The sequence below is a fragment of the Artemia franciscana genome, chromosome 3, assembly GCF_032884065.1.
Source record: "Artemia franciscana chromosome 3, ASM3288406v1, whole genome shotgun sequence".
NCBI lineage: Eukaryota > Metazoa > Arthropoda > Branchiopoda > Anostraca > Artemiidae > Artemia > Artemia franciscana.
Window position 1 is genome coordinate 46,281,668 of NC_088865.1, and position 16,168 is coordinate 46,297,835.

The window sequence follows — 16,168 nt, forward strand, 5'->3', positions numbered from 1 at the left end:
TTTTCTAAAATATCGCAATTTTCTCAGGCTCGTAACTTTTGATAGGTAAGATTAAGCTTGATGAAGCTTATATATTTAAAACCAGCATTAAAATGCGATTCTTTTGATGTAGCTATTGGTATCAAAATTCCATTTTTTAGAGTTTTGGTTACTATTGAGCCGGGTCGCTCCTTACTACAGTTCGTTACCACGAACTGTTTGATCAGGACAGTAATTTTTGTTTTAGGATATCAAGATGGAGCTTATTACAGCAGAATCTTAAGATAAAGTCATTTTAAATAATCTAACTTTAGCGGAAATAGCAAAGTATCAAGAAGGGGGGCAGCCCCTTCGTATGCAAAATAAATGCTATTCATTTAAATTTGAATGATCTTTACTTTCTGTTAAAAAATCATATTCTTTTATTCTGATCCTTTTTCAAATAACGCCATTAAAATTTGGTTCACCCTTCATTAAATATTCCCTTCTCCCCTCTCACAGGAACTTTATGCGTAGAAATTTCTCCCATGAAAACTAATTCCCGTAAAACCCCCTCCAGACAGTAAAAAACCCACCCCCTTAAATTTTCTTGTGGTCGATTCAGCCAGAAAAATTCTTACCCTGAATATTTCTTTCGGAATGGTGAACTAGGTTTTATTTTTTTTTTTTTGGGGGGGGGGGGATTTGCAGAGATGACGGACTTTTATGGGGTCAAATTCACGGGGAAGTATTTTACATGGTGGAACTTCCTTGGGGTAATTACCATGAATGGGGTGGTGTGTGTCCCGGTATGATTAAAAAAACAATCAGAAATTAAATTCTAAGAAAAAGTATTTTTTTCAACTGAAAGCAAGGAGCAACACTAAAACCTCAAAAAGTATTCCACATGTGGGCTGCCTCCTCCTCGCTACCTTGCTCTTTACGCAAAGTGATATCTTCTTTCAAAATTCTTAATGAGGGACTCCTGAAACACAACGACCATTTAATTACAATAACTAATTTTTCTGAAGTGGTTAAAACTTGAGCATGAAAAGAGGTGTATTGAGGAGGAGGCAGCATGTATGCGGAAAATATCTGTTCGCTTAAGGTGTTAATATTTCTCCTTACTCTCAGTTGACAAAAATTGTAACTTTTTAAATTTGATTATCATAAAGATTGATAACTTACAACTTCTTGAAAATATATATCTAAACTTCTTTCGAAATACCAAGGGTATAATTAAATTTCCCAATGATTAGTGAACGACATGGGAAAGTATGCTAAATATTCCCGATTTTCAGCGCAAGCTTATTCAAATTTTCAATTAACAACTGCTTTTTAACCCACCCTCTAAACTAAAAAGAAAGTATCATTTGCAAGTAGTCTTTATTGAGACATAACCTGTTTTGATATTTTAATGAAAAGATACAGACAGTAAGAACAACCCCTCAGCCGAATTTTCAGAAATTAGTGCTGCTGTCCATTGATTTTCATTGCGAAGGATATTTATTAAAACCTGGTAAATGGGATAATGTTCAGTCACCTGCAAATAATTATCTAGGCCTGTGAAAGTTTGACATATAAAAAATTAGACTTCAAAATTCCACTTAAACATCAGAGATTTGCCTCTCATATGCTATCTTCTATTCGAAGTGCCTGCTCCATAAATTGTAATTAGCAGACCAATATATTCGATGGATGCGTCTTTTTATCCATGCCAAAAGCCACAAGAAGACAAACCAAGAAGAGACAATCAAGGCTACCACTTCATTCTCCACAAGATACTGCTTCTTTTAACTTAATTTATAAGATACACAAGAAAAATTCATTCCAACCATTTAGAATAGCTTCTGTTCATAGAAGAGAAAGATTTGCATTGTCGACATTATAAAGATCTTGTACTTTAGTATTTAAACAAGAAATTACTGACAAAATCGTACCTAAATGGTAATGTTTTCACTCTGCAAGTAATCTAAGTTGGTAAATGAACAAAGCCGATTACTATAAAGGAATACGGCTTCTAACTGTCTCCTCTGTAAGGCAAAATGTAAGCATATACGACGAAGCTGGTAATAAGCTTGACGCAAACGCTATTAGTAAGTATTTTGGTAGTATTTAAAGAAGCAACCCACCGATTTCTAGTTTTACCCCCTTGCCTGTTCCATCAAAAATACCTGTGATTTTCCCCAACAAAGTTGCAAAAGTTCTTGAGAGACTTGACTCCAATAAGGAAAATTACCCTGGAGACGTTCTAGCAGCCCTGTATAAAAAAAACGTAGCCTTTCTAGCTGAACATCTGACTGCCTTTTTAAGCCAGTGTCTGTTGAGTGGTACCTTTCCGAGCGATTTAAAAAAGAGTAGTCGTATCACCAAAACCTAAAGTTTCAAATCCAAAAGGGGTGAATGACCTACGACCTATATCTTTTACCCCTATTGTATCTAACGTTTTCGAGCATTTTCTAAAGAAATGGTTACTAGAAGATTTCTGTGATAAAATAGATCCCTGTCAATGTGGGTTTGTCAAAGAATCTAGCACAGTACTTTATCGCATCAAAATTGTGGAAGAAGACCTACACCACCTAAAAAAATATAACTGCATTCGCAGAAATATTGCAAGCTGACTTATAAAAGACTTTCGACAAATCAAGTCGTCCGGATATTCTTGAATCAATGACAAATTGTACCGCTTTTTGGTTCGGATAGTTCATAGGTTTCTTAAAAGGACGGCTAGAGTGTGTTATCGAGGATCGGGTACAATCGGATTTTCTTGAGCTTTCTGTGGAATGCCCCAAGGTACCAAAGTGGGACCTGTTTTATTTTGAATGCTGTATAACAAAATTGCTACTTTTTACAAAATCAGAGCCAAGTTTGTATATGATTTACTATTGGTGATACTTCAGAAGCTAGGATCCATAATTAGTACGGATGGCGAAATTCACCGTTTGGATGCTGATTGCGAAAGAAAAGCGGCTTTCAATTAATAGGAAAAAGTCAGCACTTATGAGAGTCTCGTTTTTCAATAAAGAAAATCCTATTCAAAGTGATTTAAATGTGCCATTGTAAAAAATATGACAATTATAAGACTTTTTACTCGGTATAAAACAAGGCACCAGAACAAACTGGAGCCTTGTAAGCCAGCGGTTACCGACAGATACAGACTGTCTTTTCGACAATATTTTGTGTCCCATTTAACTCATTTATTTGAAACTAGGCACGGCACGCGACAGGCTTCTATATACGGTTTCTCACTGTCCCTTGTTTTCCATTGCAGTTTTTTTGAAAAATTACCTCTATCGTGAACATATTGCCTTTTTGTCAGATGATTATAAATATAGATCACTCATTGTTTATTACTACAACTTCTACTGCTACTACTACTACTATTACTTCAATTACTAAATCTTTTGCACCTGCTTGTACAGACAATAAGTTAACAGTGCTGCTGTTACTAGTACTTCCGCTATTGCTATTAATATTACCAGTAGTAATACAAATAGTACAGCTATGACTACTGCTGCAATTATGCCTAAGGCTATGAAGGTGAACTTTCAAAGAAATTTTTGTATGGAGGGGGGAGGAGAACTTAATCACAACAAGCTGTTTGTATTCAGGTTGTCAAAAGGACATATCAGCAATATTTTAAGAACAGCTTTGTGTGTGAAGCTGAAACTAACAAGAATTGTTGTAAGGGATGTTAAACTAACCAAAAGAAAATATATGTACCCTATTGCTACTCCTTCTACACATACTACTACTATTGCTACTATTATTACTACTTCTAATACTACTAACCACCACAAAGGCTAAGGCTGCTACTATTAATTCTACTGCTACTACTACTACTGCCGCTACTAAATCTAAGGGCTTTAAGATAAAAATTTTGAGAAATATTGGAACTGTATGGAATTGTGTGAAACCACATTGAAACACACTATGCCCACACAGGTTGTTAACAGGACGTATCAGAAATGCTTTATAAAAGGTTCGTGGTATTAAGCAGGATAAAAGCAGGTCGTCCGTCGGTGGGGCGGGAGGATGCTGTGAAGAAACTAGATCGAAGAACATTGACAGATTAGTAGCACCTCCTTCACAGATAAATCATTTTTCCAACTCATTCATCCCTTTCTTTGTATTAAATAAAAAAAATAATTGTTTTAGCTGAAAGTAAGGAGCGACATTAAAACTTAAAACGAACAGAAATTACTCCATATATGAAATGGGTTGTCCCCTCCACAATCCCTCGCTCTTTACGCTAAATCTTTTAATTGTTTTAAAAAATAGAATTGTTGCAAAGAGTCAAACTTTAACGTAAAGAGCGAGGGATTGCTCTCTAAAACTTCTACAGAAGAGTTCTCTGATACGCTGAATCTGATGGTGTCATTTCTGTTAAGATCCTACGACTTTTAGGGGGTGTTACCCCTATTTTCCTTAATAAGGCAAATTTTCTCAGGCTCGTAACTTTTGATGGGTATAACTAAACTTGATGAAACTTATATATTTAAAATCAGCATTAAAATGCGATTCTTTTGATGTAGCTATTGATATCAAAATTCAATTTTTTAAAGTTTTGGTTACTATTGAGCCGGGTCGCCATTTAGTTTTATGACTACGAGAGACTGTGCAAATAAAACCGATTGTAACCGATTCTATTCTATTCTAAGAAAGATTTAAGGGAAATCGGAACTTTCTGGGAGGATGTAAAGAGAGAGAGTCTGAATAGATTGGGATGGAGGAAGAGCTTACATAGCTATATTGGTGCGGCGGTGAGTTGCTAGTATTAGTGTTGTAATTAGTTTCCGTTTTTTGTGTCAATTTTTGTTTGAAAAAAATACGAAAAACCAAGTTGTCAAGTTAGTCACAAATAAAGCATTTATACCCGTCTGTCAGTCGATTCTAGTTTTCAAAAATATGAATTCCATATTCGATTTTTTTTCGTTTCGTTTTGTTTTTGATAGGGGAATAAACAAAAACAAATCCCAATTTAAACGGAATACCCCGTTTGTCACCCAACTTATATAAAACTTATTCAGTTCTAGCATATTTAGTCAAACCATTGTTCGATTAGATTAACTGTGAAAATAATTACGGAATTTCGGCAGTATAGAATGCCGCGACCTTAACAATTTTAAACAAATTCAAGCTAAAAAGAATATTTAAATTACTAATAAGTGTTGCCTTTATTTATTATCCCTTTTCTTATGTTTATTCTACTTATTATGTTTTCAATATGGAATTTGTGCACGTATATGCGAAGCTTCTGTTGACCGTTTTATATTATATTCTAAATTGTTTGTTTGCCAAATTTGTTGCCTTCATCCTGGAGCTCTAGGAATTATATTACCCCAGGGGGTGGGTTTTTTTCTGGCGTTTTTTTTTCATGGCACTTGGTATTAACCAAGTGACATATTTTTTTTATATTAAAATAGCTAATCTAAGACTTTATCACAACTCTAAACGGGTCTAGAGACGTGCCTGGTTGTATAAACTGCTTGGAACGGCCGCTAGGCTACTTCTTGCTAAGGACACAGAATTAAAAAATCGACACTTGCGCTAGGCAGACCATTAGTCAGCACACAAAAAAGTTGAGTTTTAAGGGCGTCCCACCAGCGTTGAAAAAAGGCTCGCTTTGAGTTTCACGCACGATATTAAATGCCTTTAATTATCATAAATTTCTCTATACAATTTGAAATTGTGATATCTCTGTTTACCTTCCTTAAATTACAAGATATGGAAATAATATGTAATTAATATTTACGCGAGAAATTTTTTCTACGTACTGACCAATTATTTTGCAATGAAAGGTTCAAATGATACAATATTTCGTGAAAATGTTCAATTATGATAAACATTCGTAATAATTAAGGGATTACGAAACTTGGAAAACTGCTATCTACAAAGGTCATATCTTCTGTTTAATAACACAGGAGTCTGTATCTCTGTTGAATAAGTTGGAATTTATCTTTTGTCTTCTGAAATCTTCATATAAATTCATTAAATTCTTCGTAATATTATGCAAAATTTAAGTGCTTTATTGTCTTAGCAAATAAGATCTATATTGCTGATAAGAATTTTTATTTGTTTCTATGTGTCTATGATTCTTTTTTCTTTCTTTTTAACCGGATTATGGGACATCGTCAAGTTACACTCCTAGATCTTTAATCATATTTGTAATAAAAGAAAAGTCAACCTTCTCAGCCACTTAACATAGAATCCAACGTTATATGGTTAGGGTTAAAATTAGCCTAATTACTAGTCCTCTCCATGCTTTTTTCCCGGGAACTCCGTAGTCCCTGTGGCATCATATTAAATTTTTAGAAATCTCCTTCGCTCAAAATATCTGTAAGGGATGAAATTTTGCCTCTATGGGGACCTAATCCATAAAGCCCGAAAGAAAATGGCTCCAAGTTCTGTATTTGGTGTGCTCTTTGAAGATATGTATTAGTAAAAAAAAGTAAGCATTAAAACAGGAGTCTCATAATTTATGTAAGAACTGAGGTATAAATTAGGCCTGAAATCCTTAAAATTTCCAACGCCTGTTGTGCTCCCCGTTCCCCGATCATATTACACCAAATTTTGAGATAAATATTTTGCCCAGGAATAGTCAAAATGCAAAAGCATGTGCCTTTTGATGTAACGTGGTCCCCACAGCCCTGAACTAAGGCCCTAAGAATAGTAAGCAATTATCAATATCCTTGGACACACAAGACAAAAAGGTCACTTTCTGCAACATTGCATTGAATGCCATAGGGAACGGAAAATCTCCACAAATTACATGGAGTACTAAAGTGATACTCTCATGAGATTAAATAGAAAGCTAAGATATAGGAACAGGCTTGCCGCCCGGTGAAAAAATCACTAGGTTCCTAGTAATTTCTTAGTGATTTTCTTGAATAATCTAGTGATGTAAGTCCTGATTTGCTGATTTTTCTGTTTCGGCAATATAAAAAATCACTAGAAATAACAATAAATCACTAGGGGTGGCAACCTTGTATAGGAACCTTTAAGATACGAGCACATGAATTATAAAAGCATAACCCGGACAGATTCTGTGTATTTAGTTCTCAAGCTATCTGTGTTATTAAGCCACCTGTCAGTTGCAGTGAAACACATAACCTCAGCAAATAATTTTACCTAGACCTTATTTTTGCAGAGACAAACAGATGTTATAAATATGTGGGATCCCCTTATATAAGATTTACACAAAATTTTATTTTTTAAGCTTATTTTATGCTTAAATAAGTGTAAATATTTTTCTTCCCAATCGCCAATAAAAGTCTTCCTTTTTTTCTTTTAGTATAAAGAAATGTATGAGCTTATTATGAACGTATGAATTTACATTTGTTCGTACGCGCCAACCTTATATCCGAATGAGACGTTGAAATCAACTTGTTTGTTTAAGGCCGTGGTGTCCATTCATAAAGATTTAGGATAGGGGTTTAAAATCCGTTTCTCAAAATTTAGGCTTCCGAAAATGTGTTTTTGATTTGGTAAATAAAAATGCTAAAAAAGATCTTTAACAGTGGAATACCACAAAAGGGCCCCCTTCACCGTCCTTCTCCCAAATTGACATAACTGACTACAAGCCAGGCTCCAAAGGGCGGGACCACTCTTAGGTTCCCCCTATGAGGCTTAGTTTAGAAGGTTGAATTGCATCATGAATTGCAGATTTTATTGCCTCTTTTAAAGGGCCGAATGATTTGAGGGCAACCAACCACTTTTCAGACCTATTTTGGTCCCTGGGAACCCCACAACTCCTTTTGGCCTGGACCAAGTTTTTATCCAGCCGTTTTACTCAAGATTATTAAAATATATTCCTCCAAATGGATCATTTCTTACAAAGACCAAAAGCCTAGAACCCAAAATTATGCCAATTGCCCATTCCTCAGAGATGTGTTTTAGTTGTAAAGTTAAGGAGGGTCCACATTGTCAAACTAGAATATTTTAATGAAGCCAAATATATATAGTTTGAAGTACCGTTTTTTCCTTGAACCCTAATGCTCCCACACCATAGGTGCCACACAATATTCTCCTATTCGAAATTTAGAGACAACTATTTTGCTCAGAATAGTAAAAAAAAAGTTACTATCCAATAAAAATGTGTCCAGAAATGACATGAACGATGTATCCCTGATGGTAACGATAATATATAACAAAACAACCCATTTATCAAACTAAGTTTAAGTACAAAAGACTGACACATTGCATCTTATTCGAACTAGAATTTTAAAAGAATTTTCGATCTGAGATTGTCATCACACTCCCTCCGGTTTCCAGTCAATGTGACAAACATAAAGGAGTCAAGACAATAAAATTTAGATTTTTTGTTATGCAAGGGCTTGGAATGGACAAAATAATATTTTAATTCAAAAAATCAATATCACAAGACCCGAAGGTTTGAATTCTAACCCAGAATCCAATATATCACAAAAAACAAAAACTGGAAACTTGCAAAGAATGCCAAACCAAGAACAAAAAAAATGGACCAACGCAAGTGAACAAACACAAAAAAAATAAAAAAAGAGAAAATACACAAAAAAGGTTAAAAAGGACACTAAAAATAGGAGGGGGGGGGGGAATGAAAAGTGAATAAATGCAAAAACCTGGCAGTACCACCAACCAATAAAAAAGAATGAACTAGTGGGGTATTTTTTTTGTAATTAAAGGGGGAACGAATTTTCATATCTGAAGGTAAAGTAGCCAATGGGAGATAAAATAGGAATTGGTTCAGAAGCAGCTGGAGATCGCCGTAGCCTGAATGGGAAGTGACGTTTGGAGAAAATGCTCTCCGTGCGAGGGTTTTTTATTGCATTTTTTTTAAAAACGGAGGCACAACGTAACACTTCTGTGCTAAAGGTTTTCCAATTAGCTTTTCTTAAAAGTAGAGACTATGAAACATTGTCTTCTTTAAAAATTATTCTCAAGGCTCTTTTTTGAATAGAATTATTTTTTTTCTGATTCTTTCTGGGAGATACCAGGGTGCCAAACTGGACAAGCATATTCAAGGGTCGGTTGGGCAAATGAAATATAAGCCTTAAGAAATGGGATGGGGGACACTAAATTTATTAGGAGCCTAAGGAGGGAGATAGACGCACTAGCTCTATGGATAATATGTTCAACATGGATATTCCACTTTAAATTAGAAAAACACATGACAAGTAATTTAAGGGTGGACACAGAAATTTCAGGAGGTAAAGGATTAATAAAACGAGGCAAAGATTCAAGGAGACATATCAGTATTTTCATGGACTTAGAGGTGTTTACTGTCATTCTAAATCCGGGATATCACATCCAATATCATTAAGGGTGCTCATACATAGGGATGCTTATTAAATTTCTGAAGAAAGCCTAAACAACCACTAAGCCATCGACAAATTTTCATCTGTCAGGAAATTTCTTATCGAGGATGTTAATCATAACTGAAAAGAGAGGGGGGTCTAAGAGGGTGCATTGGTGCATTCTATTTTGGACATGGTGAGTGTCAGAATAATGTTAGCGGTATTTGATCGCCTGCAATTTATTTGACAAGAAGGGGGACACCAATTTCACCAGGAAAGAATAAATATTGAATCCAGCGACAAGTTTTTCAACTAGTATATTGTAGTTAAATAGGTCAAATACTTTTTAAAGGTCAACAGAAATTAAATTTAGCCAAGAAGTAGGCTTTTTGAGGATATTCCCAATGTGGTCGATAAGAGTAACAAGTTAGTGGAATATACAAGTGGATTTGAGGTTCCTGAGTCACCTTAGGTCAGTAAGAGGCTACTGGCCCTAAGCTAATCAGCAAGGAATCCTTAATTTCTTAGTTTTCTGATTCCTCTTTCTATCTCAGATGAGAAAACAGACAAAAAAGGAAAGAAAAGATTGCCTGCTTGTAATTAATAAGACAGCAATGTAAGAGTCTGGACAATGGAAACAAGGAATCTGTTAAGATTATTGGCAATAACGTCAGGGAACTCAGGTAGGTTAAAGTTAAGATGCTCTAGCTTCACAGATGCACAGCTTTTTAACTTCGGTGTACCAGTTTTTGGGTTTATTAGTAAACAGTTTTTCAACCATGCTTTGTAGTAGGATCGAGCTGACTAACGAATTTCTCTTTGTATTGTTTTCTTAGTTTATTACCTTCAACCAGTTTACCATTTTTGAAAGTTTTCAATTTGCTTCTAATTACTTTTTCATGGGTTAATCAATGAAAGGTTTGCTATTGGAGACCTTTTAAATCTTTTTTCTGGGAAACAGATTAGATATTCATCAATTAGCTTTTTCTAGAAAGTAGCATTTTTTTTCTCGAGATTTTGTAAATTATAAACATAGAACTCACTTTCAGTACTCAGTCAAATTCAAAAAGAAAGAAGGCCGGAATTTTGAAGAGAGAGGTAAGATCCATAAGTAATTAAGGAAGAATGCTTATGATTTGAAGATGGGGAGAAGATGAGGGAAAGACAATAGCTCCCACCCAATGAGGGTAAAATCCCAGTTGTGAGGCTTTATCCCTCCCATCGGAATAGAACTTGTTAAAAGTAAATTGGCAATTTTCGCACCATTTTTATGAATTTCCTGAAGCAATGCTAAGAATCGGCAAATCAACAATAGGTTTCAAAATATATTTGTTAAGATTTGACAGAAACGTATTTAAAAGATGGAAATTACTGACGAAAATTTATTAAAAGTTGAAATATTGAAATAAAATTCTTTACACGAAAATAATAAAAAATACATCGTATTTTGTTGATATACAAATCCCGGGTCAAAAAGCTTTTGTTTTAATGATATATAGATAAACTTATTGATCCAAAACGAAAACCATACCAGCAATTTGACAGTGCTACCATCAACGGACATTAAAAAGAAAACTGTGTTTGTGATTTAGCGGTGTTTATTATTTAATTCAATCAGTTTGGGAATTAGGAAGAAAAGCAAAGGTAAACCTGGGCTATCCAAGACAAAGGGCAACCGTTGACATGTCTTTTGCTCCTTAATCATCATCAACAAAGCTCTATGAAAATTTACATAGTAGTACCTTTTAGAGATATATTACAGAAGTTCATTCAAAGAGTCAATAATGGTACCGTTTCTGAAAAATTTGGATGAAGGGATTTTTGAGAGGAAGTCTTATGATTTTTCGAACTTTTTCTTATAAGTTGTATAGCTACTAACCAGCAGGTCACACTTTGCAGCTTCAATGTAGTTATTCTTTGAGCAATTTTTTTGGAAGGAACACTGCCATACTTCCTGATGTATTTAAAATACAATTTCAATCCTTTATCGTGACAATGAGGCTATTTTGGACGCCTGTGAACCCTTTTAACTGGTCAGGTGGGGTAAAAAACTACCCCACGAATTTTTTTGCTATTTCTCAATAAGCCCTAAGGCGACGCCATCGTGGTTACGTGTAATCTTCAAACAACCCAAGGAGAACATTTGGTGAGTAAGTCGACCTACAGCCTCCATCCAGAAAGAAGGTTAGGGGGTCTGAGGTATTTCTTTATCCCACCCGACGGCTTACATAACAAAAAAAAAACTGAAACCTGTCAGGGTTAAATATTTTGAAAAACGGTTGTTAGAGATTCTGAACGGTTAACATTCGATAGGGAGACTATAGTTGTACTACTTCCATCATTCATCTATACAAAGACTGAAGGTCTTTCAAACTTTTTAGTAGTAAATTTAGCTTTTCTGCTGCTCCAAAATTATTTCTTGCTAAGAAATTGAACATTTTTAACCTTCTTTGCTTTTCTCTTTCCTTTCTTACTTTTCTGGGAGATCTTTGAAGAAGACTTCCTTACTTTTCTTTTTCCTTACTTTTTTAGGAAGTATTACATTTCTAGAAGGTTTCGATTAGAGAATGCAGCAAGAACTTCACCCTGTCTTAGTATTTTACAACCGATGAAATTGTCGTTCTCTTCAAGGGTCGATATTTGTTCAAAATGTACAACCCTTCGAACCCAGCCAAGTACGGACTGAAAATACTGTGTCTGACTGATGCCCGTACCTTGTCCACTGCCTTCATATACTGTGGCAAAACAACTGAGAAGGTAGACACACTGTCAATGTCTATTCCTACCCGTACCGCTTTGACTCTGGCTGGGCTGGTCTTGAACACAAGCAGAAACATAACCGCGGACAACTGGTACTCCTTGATTGAGCTGGCTGACGAGCTGAACAGACAGAGTACTACCTACGTTGGAACTCCAGAAGAACAAGAAATTCAGAAAGAACAAGAATGAGCTTCCCGCAGCGTTTCTAGCGGAAAGGGATCGTGAGCCTGGTTCATCAATCTGCGGCTTTGCTCAGAAGAACAAAATTGTATCATATGTACCTAAGAAGAGCAAAGCAATAGCTTCGATCTCTTCAATGCACAACACAAATACGATAGTTACAAACCCAGGCAAGGTGGAGATAGTCGAGTTTTACAACGGAACTAAACCTGGCGTTGACAATTTAGGTCAAAAATGTGCTAACTACACTACCAGCCGTCGCTGTCAACGCTGGCCACTTGCAATATTCCTTGAAATGCCTAATATTGCAGGCGTAAACGCAGGAGTACTTTTCAACACAGCATGAAGACAAGAAAAGGTGATCCAGCACAGACAAATCCTCACAGAATTAGGACTATTCCTTATTAAGCCTTATTTGATGTTTACAGTATCCGTCAGCTCCCTTCATCGAGAATTTCGGAAGATAGTGTTTAATATTGTTCATATCGAGTCTACAGGTAGTTCATACGCTGAAAGTTCACATTCTGATTACAAAAATAAGTGCTGTAGTCTTTGTCACTGTTCAGAGGACTGGAAGACGACTAGGGTCGACATTATCTGCAAAAAAGGTTCCTGCAAGAACTACCTCAATGAAGTTTGCCCAGAATGTATCTAGGTGATTCATTTTTAAGTTAAATATTTTGTACTTAATTGTAGTTACCTACAACTAAATTACAATCTCCTATCTGAAATAGTTTTTATTTATAAGCGTTTTTAGTTTAGGGGTAAATATTTACCCCACCCGACCAGTTACGTAACGAAAAAACACCCGACCAGTTAAGCGTTAAGGGGCAATTTCGGACAATTTTTGAGTTGTCCAGAATAACACTATTGTACTTGAAAACTGGCATTTTCCTTATTGAACTTTATTGACTATTCTGTTTTGCCTGATATTCGTATAGCTATATATGTAATTATGCATGGATCACCAGAACATTGCATACATTTCCTAAATATACGTTCTATTCATATTAAACCCCTCTTCAGGTATTACAAACTAAGTTATAAGTGTCAGGGGCATAATTTGCTGTGTGGCAGGGTGGGCAACTGCCCTCCCAGACCTCGGTTTGCCCCTCAGATTTTATTTCTTAATATGTCATGCCATGGATAGTTTATGTTTAACAATTATTACTTTAAAATTATTATTTTCAAATTCTTACCAATTACTTCGATGATTTACAAGTTCTAGCCACGTACGTACTTCAAAAGCTTTGGCTTGTCTTGAAGATCTTTTTTTTCATAACAGGTAGCATGAAATTCAATTTCATCTCTCTGTTTGAATATTTTTATATGTTAATTTTATGTGTTAAATAAAAATCTTCAGTAGAAATTTACGACTATGTCTTCATTCCAGGTACCAAGACATTATAAACAAAACAAGCAGTTTGGCCCCACTATAGAATGTATGGAAAAGGCAGCCAAAGTTGTGACCATCGATATCATTTCTATGAGAAAAGTAGGAATGTAGGTAATAAAAATTCTAATTTAAATGACTATTTCAAAGGTTAAGAGAGTAATAGCCATTTGAGACAAATATTCCCCTGCTCAACCGCCAAGCAGTAGTCCCCAAAGGATGGTTACCACTTTGTTATTGGCAAGACAAATAAAAAAAGTTTCATTCAGTGCAATTGCTTAGTCCTGAGTTGGAAAGAATATTAGTGTAATTATTTTGTGCTCTCTAAAGTGAACGTATAGCATTTTCACTCCACCCAAAACTCTAGAACAAGTGTCTAGTGGCTGGATGAACAGTGATATATTTTGACACACACTGGAACACTTCGCCAAGAAAACCAAACCATAAAAAGGAAATTCAACTGTTTCACTCCTGGACAACCACGATAGCCAGCTAGACTTGGGGGTTCGATTGATCTGTGTAAGAGGTTTGCTATCACAATGCTTATATTCCCAGCCCGTTGGTCCCATAATGTGCAACCCTTGGACTGTGGTGGCTTTGAACGTTATAAGTGGGAAGTAAAAGGAAAAATTGACGATTGGATTTATATACGTCTGGGAAAATGGATCTATACTTACAAAGCATTAGCAGAAGCAGATCTAAGGGCGTCCCCCCTAGATTTTCCAGTGCCATCGCTTTATAATTTTTTCTTTACTTTTTCTTATAGATCAATTTGTCAATTATTCGTAGCAGATTTGAACAACTAACAATAAATAAACGAAATTTCCGATGAGCGTACAGACCAAGCTTCAACCCGTTCAGTATCTTTTGGTAAAATTAGCATACAAATCTCTCATTGCCTTGTTCAAGGAATGATTAGCAACTTCATCACCTTTCTTTGAGCACAATGGAACAGCATATGCATAGCGACTAAAAACACTGATTAAAGTAAAATATGTTTGTATGGACTACTATGACGCCTTTTAATCTCGTCCTGAGTAAAATATTCTGCTTGTAATACATGCAATGGAAAAAAGACTTTAATCTTTCGATAATGACTATCGCGAACTCTATGATTTCAATGAAGAGTGAAGATGGGTTCACTCTGTTAATAATCTGTCGCTACCTTCTTTTCGACTCCACCGGCTCGAGCAAGTATAATGGAGGAACCTAAACTTCCCGCTTCACCAATATTTTCTTAAACTTGTTTCAAAAATTGAACCAATTCAAATGTAAACGCGATGTGAAGCGTCCCCTACCCTTTTGCTAACTAATAGGTGATGTGCTGATATTAAGACGTCTTTGTTTAATACCCTTTAAATCATTATCACCAACTGGCGCAAAAGTAAGTTCCAAAAATGGTTTAAAAACATCTTTTGATATTTACCCGTGTTCCCTTAATCGATTTAAAATATATTTATCCCCAATAATACTTTTTGGAAAGTTTGATGACTTTAAAAATCTTTACAAATGACTATCAAATGATTCAAGTTTTTTAAGATTTACAATAAAATCTGATACCAAATCAATTAAATTGTAGGTTTTGCCATTGATTATTAATTCATTCTTTTTGTCTTCAGTTTGTGCATGTTCATTTTCTGTGAGATAGTTCCAAAGTTTTTTTGGCCCTGTGGTAGTACTCTCACACTGTCCGCGTAAACAGTGATTTTGTCCGATATGGCTGACATGGTATTTTTTCAACTCTAACTGTATAGTTTCTAAATTTTAAAGAACGAATGGCCATGACATTCGCTCTTGGAACTAAATTATTCTCTGTATAATTTCTTTTAACATTCGTATCGAAATTTTCCTTTATATTGTGTGTAGGCACCCCTTTCAACACATTTTTGATATCCTTATTATGCGTTTACAAATATTTTACTTTCGGACCTCAAAGCACACCGTGGCATATCAAGTCGTTTTCCATCTTGGATTGTGAAAATAACAGCTTATCAAACTATTTGGGACCTGGCACTTCACTATCTCCGAAGAAAATGGACACGTCCCAATTGGTGCAGTCCATTTGAGAGCTAATGTGCTCAACATTTTCCAAATCATCTAATAAATTTGTACTGTTAACTTTTAACAATATTGAATTGATGTCGCTATAATAAACTTGAACTTGTCCCTAACCCGGCCATTGAAACTTCGACATCTTGTAAAAAGGTCCAACATGAGTGTTGGCACAGGCAGCAACAATGTTTTTATTCAATACTATAATTCTTTTTTCTATTCAAAAGGACCATATTGGAGTCTACGATCGTGAACATGTGAAATTTGGATTGGCAATGATTTGGGCAAATTCTTTTAGAATGGTTACAATTTCACGGCGGCTCCTATGGTGCACACGCTCGCATATCTTACCAAAGGCGGAATTTAAAATGAGTTTAAATATTTATTTTTCAACCTTCGTTTTTGCCTTAGATCGCTTACTAATAAAGCTGTTAATAAACGCCTTCATACTTGGCTTTTGATCGAATTGGAGGACGCTTTGAATCTTTATGACCTTCAAATCGTTGTCCAGCATCCACCGCAAAAGAACGTGATGTACAACAATATTCTT

The 16,168-nt window shown here is 35.4% G+C and overlaps 1 long non-coding RNA gene across 1 annotated transcript; it reads left to right on the forward strand.

The window, feature by feature from the left end:
* The first annotated feature begins 9,623 nt into the window (after nt 1-9,623).
* On the forward strand, nt 9,624-14,393 carry LOC136024653 (uncharacterized). The gene is made up of 2 exons (XR_010616877.1): nt 9,624-9,916; nt 13,567-14,393. It is a non-coding gene; the product is annotated as an uncharacterized LOC136024653 (long non-coding RNA).
* Nucleotides 14,394-16,168: the final 1,775 nt, after the last annotated feature.